This window comes from Schistocerca cancellata, chromosome 2 (assembly GCF_023864275.1).
Source record: "Schistocerca cancellata isolate TAMUIC-IGC-003103 chromosome 2, iqSchCanc2.1, whole genome shotgun sequence".
Classification (NCBI taxonomy): domain Eukaryota; kingdom Metazoa; phylum Arthropoda; class Insecta; order Orthoptera; family Acrididae; genus Schistocerca; species Schistocerca cancellata.
In genome coordinates, this window is record NC_064627.1 from 245170530 (window position 1) to 245176900 (window position 6371).

Here is a 6371-nt window from a genome sequence, read left to right on the forward strand (position 1 = left end):
TATAGCTTTCCCCATGGGCTTGGCATCCTAGAAAATTAACAAACTCACGCGAGGACTGTATCCACAAAACAACTTTTAACGGTTCTTTCACGATAAGGGACGTGGAAGAATAAAATAGTGCCCAGTTGATTCTTAATTAAAATAAGTAATTTGAGGATGAACATAGTACTTGAAGGTTGCAGATAGATTTTGTGTCGTAGCAAAACATTATGACCATATAGTAGCGAACTGTGTTCTATAGAAGTGATTATAAATTAACTCCTGTTTTCGATGTACTCGTTGCTAGGTACAGTAAAGGTTTGTCACAATGAACGTTATCTTCATTGAATTAACTAAATAACATTCCATGTTTCATCAAAAAAAATATTGTGTACGATAGAAATAGATTGAAGAGAACTTGACATAACAACTACATATCTGTACAAAACAAAAGAATCGTTTCCGGCATTGAGGTTTCACACCTGTCTGTTAAGGTAGCGAGAGGGGCCCGTACATTAACCCGATTGTAAACGACAGGGAATTAATCTAAATGTAATCCACCAACTGTATAGTATTGAGTATCAGGTTATTGAAAATGGTTCTGAGTTACTTAAACATCATTTCATGCTGCTTTGAAATAAGTAATTGTCCATAGTACAGAAAAAATTGAAAATGATGACATAGCGAGTAATATTGTTTCTGAGAAGTAAATACAATCTTATCAACATCGAGATGAACTGATTAAGTTACTTAATTAATATAGTTTTTTTCCTTACAGAAACATGTGTACAATAATAAAATTCATGGACTTAGGTACTACTTTTGTACATGACGAAAAATTCATTGACTTATAAACTATTTCTGTGCATGATAACAGAAATTATGTTTTCGCAAATAGGGGTATCTCGATGTAGTTACTTAAATAAAATAATATGTTTGACTTACAAAGTTTGTTTGTGCCATAAAAAGAAAATAGAAGAGAAAGTGATGCATCGGCTATTTTTCTTTAACAAGAGGATAAATAATGTGTTCCCACATCGGCATATTTTGGCTATACCAAAAAGTATTTCTGAAAGTATCAAAGGAGTAATGCCTTAATTTTGTTCCTCAAAATAAACTAAAGCGGAAAGTAGTCATTAGATGGTAGAGTGTATGATATTAAATGGTTAATTGGTGGAGACTTCCATTTGAATATGTAAGCAAATCGACGCATATTAAGTCTTTGCAAGAATTCGTTGTGCCAATTGATAGTGAGAAGTTTCCTTAGGGATGGCCTGGTTTCATTAGGTTGTCGCGCACAGTGATGGTTTCTCATAAGAGTCGTCAGTTCACTGTGGTGGGGTTTGCTGACATTTGTACCTTAGGACCGCTTTCAGACCCCAGGCTGCCCAGTGCGGTGGTCTTTCTATGATTCAACGCGTCAGCCGACACCCGGGCCGCGCAGAGGGATGCATTCAGGTTTGCGCACCTGCCCAGCTGGCTCTCCTGCTGTTTCTTGCATTGACCCATCTGTTTCTGTAACAGCTGTAGACTTCAATGAGTAAAGCTTTGTAAGTGTACAATATCATTAACATAGCACTAAAGATTTGGTATTAAGAAAAATGTGCAAGTTGACGATACTTTCTTTAAGGTACTTTCTTCCTGAATAAGTTCAAACAAATCGCGGATTTCGTAGTAAAAGATAATTTCAGATCCTGACTTAGAAGATTATTCATACGTTAAAAAATGTAGTTACTCCTACGTTAGACTGTTTTCTTATTTGCAAAAGTCTTTAAGTCTGACAAATTGCTTTGGGGCACTACTAAACGTCTTCCCAAGCCCGCCCGGTTAGCCGTGCGCTCTAACGCACGGCTTTCCGGTTTGGGAAGGAGCGCCTGGTCCCCGGCACGAATCCGCCCGGCGGACTTGCGTCGAGGTCCAGTGAGCCGGCCAGTCTGTGAATGTTTTTTAGGCGGTTTTCCATCTGCCTCGGCGAATGCGGGCTGGTTCCACTTATTCTGCCTCAGCTGCACTATGTCGGCGACTGCTGCGCAAACAAGTTCTCCACGTACGCTTACACCACCATTACTCTACCACGCAAACATAGGGGTTACACTCATCTGGTGTGAGACGTTCCCTGGCGGGGTCCATTGGGGACCGAAAGGCACCATAACCCTGAAAGAGTGGTTCGGTGTGGGGCGGCAGAGGGGTGAAGTGGACTGTGGTAGTCGTCGTCGGGTTGTGGAGCACTGCGGCTGCGACGGGAACGGAGCCTCTCCGTCGTTTCTAGGCCCCCGGTTCACATACAATACAAAATATTACAAACGGCTTCCCATGTGGGGGTCAAAAGTGTGGTCTCCGTTACATACATGTTAAGACGGGAGTGGACTGTATATATAAATAACCATCATGATCAGGCCACATAGGCAAGTAAACGTACCAACAATATGAACAGAGGGTGACACAGCATCCAAGAAACACACAGCCACGATCGCTCAGCGCTTTCTCGCCAAAACTGACCCCCGTAAGTATTAAAAATCTTGCTAAATGCAGATCATTTTCAGCAGCAGCCTGTATGCCTAAAATACCCTTAGTAACATCTGCAGTGGGTAATGGCCACACAAAAACACCAAAGAACTATAATTGCTCCTCACGGCACGCCAAAAAATCCCACCTTCCACTTCTCAAAATATATCGTTACACCTTTTTCACATTAAAGGGAAGAGCAGGAACTAAAACTGTCTCACATTGCTATCTCGTCATTGAAATTAAAATTACACAGGACATAGGCCAGACGCAAAAACATGAAATGGAAGTCCATAAAATTAGAACTATGATTATAGGGGAAGGGTACATTACGATGATACCTTGCAGAAAAGAAAAATTAAAAGTGTTTCGTCACGATCCACTGATGATTCATGCTGATGGTGAGTGAACTTTTTCTAAAAATATTTCACAACAGGTATTACGCTCACGCAATACCGAATAGCCACGCCATGGGATTTTGCGACGGTCGATTTGGCTTTTCACATTAAAGGAAAAATTACTTTTGGTGGGTGCGTCTATCTGCGACCCCCTAGGCATCTATTCAATTTCTGACTTGCCTCAAAAAATCCTACAAAAAGAAGCACGAGAAAGCTAATAATCATATAAAATGAAAAGAAAACGTACTTAATGTTCATCACTATGTATACTTATTTATCCTTCATGACTTGAGCCTTGTCTGCGCACTCTTCCTGCTGGATACATAGTCAGACATGTTGACTACCATCTCAGGCAGAGTTTCTTATCACTAATATTTTTTCTAACCTATTGTCCTGCTTCGTCAGTTGTGTTTGAACGTCATTTCCAAACAGACGACCCTCGTAGTGCCTTCGTCTCTGATTGTTCCAGTGACTATTCTGATTTTGCAGCTAACCACAATTAGTACTTTCTCTGACATTGCCATATATTCATTGCTTCTCCTGAGAGTTTCTGTGCAGATTCCTGCTGCAAGCAGAGATTATTCTCATACGTTTTTGGAAATACATGGCTAAGACCAGCCTAAACGCCTCCAAGTCACTCTTCTAATTACAAGGCAGCAATGTTTTGCTCTGTGCTGAAGAAAAACTGAATCAGCATTCGATAATTTTATAAATGGTCGAGAAACTGATTCTTCTGTAAGATGTCGTTTACATACTTTGAATAGGACTGGAAGCACGTTGCTGCCAGTGGTCGAGCTTTTACTGTAGTTCAGCAAACCCTATTTTTTCTGTACCCGATCTGTATAATTTCATAATTTCTGTTCCGCATTCTATGAAAGTGGTACATTGTTTCGCGATATGTTACAGTTTGGCGATGACGTCTCGACTCATATGACTGCTCGTCAACCATGATTTTCTCTGGATTGGCGTAGAGTTCAGCAAATTGTCTTAGCCAGGTTTTGAGGTGAGAAAAAATGCTTGTAATAAAAAGTTCTGTCCATTGATGGACAAGATTCTCAATGACTGCCACGATTCTCTTGTAACGGCCCTGTCTTGTATCACTGATGGCGCACCTTTAGACTCTCAATTCGCACTTACTGCTAGGAGCATTATTGGCTATACGACTCATGGCCAGTCTATTTCTTTTCTTATGAGCTCCTCACTTTCTTTAATCAACATAAACTACTCAGATTCGAAGAAACACACTGGCTCTGTACCCTCAGTTTGGTCCTCGGATGTCAACATTCCCTGAGAAAGCGATGTGTTTCCCTCTTTTAATTTTTTTTTTTAATTTGCCTCGGTTTCTACCAGTTTCGTCGAGATGCTTTTACTGCCTTTGAAGCCTCAACTCCTTCTTCATCAATGGATTTAAATTGACTATGAAATTCTCTTTACATCGCTGCCACATTTTTCCTAAATTGTTTTCCGTCTTCCTAGCCTTGTTTCTTATCCACTTCAGCTAATTCCCTGTCAGCTTCGGTCTTCGCAATCTCTCAGTGTGCTTTTTTTCTGACTGCTTCAGCTTTCCCCCTTCCAGTTCTCTTTGTATCATGTGATCTCCTGCCTTTTCCGCTCTGCTGTCGCTTCTTCTAGCATTTGCTTTGCCCATGGAGGAGTATCTCCCATGTTTCCAAAATCTGCATTGCTCTGTGTCTCTGAGACTCTGTCTCATAAATTTCTCTAGTTTCTCTAAATTATGCCGTTGGTTCGGTTTCTTGCATTTCTAGCAATGCAGTTGTTCCTGACACCTGCCCATGAACAGTTGTGAAACGAGTTCCTCTGGATCTATTGAATCCACTCTCCTAGCAAATTTTCTTTGCCCTTCTAGAACAGGTTCTGCTAGCCCTATCCATGTCTATCACTGAAATTGAAAGGTCTACGACTCAGAGTACTCTCGCCATCGAAGATTTACCATGAGTGAATTTCTCTGTAGACAAAATTATTTTCTCAGGAAATACGAGAAATCCTCATATGAAATACACAACAGGTTCAAATAACAAATAATTTTTACAGAAAACAAAATACTCACTTTCGAGAGGTAGCATATGTTACCGCTGCTTATTAGTACACATTCACGTACAAGAAGGGGTAATATGGTCTCTAAATTACGCCTTGTGCCAGCGTAACTGCAAGAGTCTAAAAGAAACCCTAAGGGTCAAAACGTTAAGTAAGTGTTCTAGTAAAGTTTAGCAGATTGCCATGCTGGTTGCTCTCACAGAGTTAAATAATCTGTAACTCATTGCCTTATTTGGTCCCTGTTCACAAAGGACAATGACAACACACCAAAACACCGATTGGTTCTACATCGGGCTATATTTATTTTCAATGGGTCACCTAACCAGGAATGTTGTACATTCTGTTAAAGATCTTGAAACAGATGCCAAGCACATCTTTAACAGAGTCTTATTTACTTTTAAGTTTCACAAAGGTTAATCAAAAACCATCAGTGAACAAGCATAACTGAGTTGCTAAGTTACGTGACGAAAATTACACATATACTGTGGAAGGCACCAAACGAGACGAAGGCCGTATGGAGGAGGAAGTAAAAGCACCCTTATCTGTGCAGCTCATGAATACAAGATTACAGAAACAATACACAAACTGGAACAAAATCAGCAACTGAGGATGCATACCAGAAACATGTGGGGTGTAATGTGCTCATCTTACAGAAAACTTTATTCTCAGGATCAGCGAAGGGTGCCTCGAGATAGCCATCCACCCGGGAGTACTACAAAAATCTGTCACTAAACGACCAAAACATTACATCCTCCTATCCAACTTCCAAATTTCAACAGGGAGGTCACGGCTCTAAGCTATTGCCAATGTTATGGACTAGGAATGTAGCGAAATTTACGAAAGCTCGGTTAAGGGACAACAGACTCCAAACTCATTCCTTACAAGATGCACATTTTACTATCACGAGGTTATCATTCGGTTGAAGCAGTGTTACCCTGACCATGGGCGAGGTGCGAAGATGCAACCTCATCGCATAAACAAAATTTTTGGAGCGAAACGGGACAGACAGTCTCACGTTAGTGAAGTGGCACTACCCTGTCTGGGCGTTCGAAGTTACTGCAGAAAAGCGAAAATGTTGTTCTCAAATTATCCTGAGGGGATGTCGAGGGAGTGTGATACTCACAGTACAGCACTTAGGCTGCTGCCGGCCATGATCACATGAAAGATACAGAGCAAGCCACAGTCTGGCTTCCGCGAAGGTTAGTCAGTAACCCAGGGAGACATTCTTTACCCATAATGAGATCCACAGACTGGCTTCTGCCAACAAAGAAGACCAAAGAAAATACCACGGTCCACATGAACTGATAGGAGGGAACGAAGTTTCATCTCCAAGTACACATCTACGGTGTCTCCCAAATGTAACCAGAAAATAGTGGGTGAAAAAAGAATTGAGATTACATGGCAATCTACAACAGTAATGTCACGATCTGAACT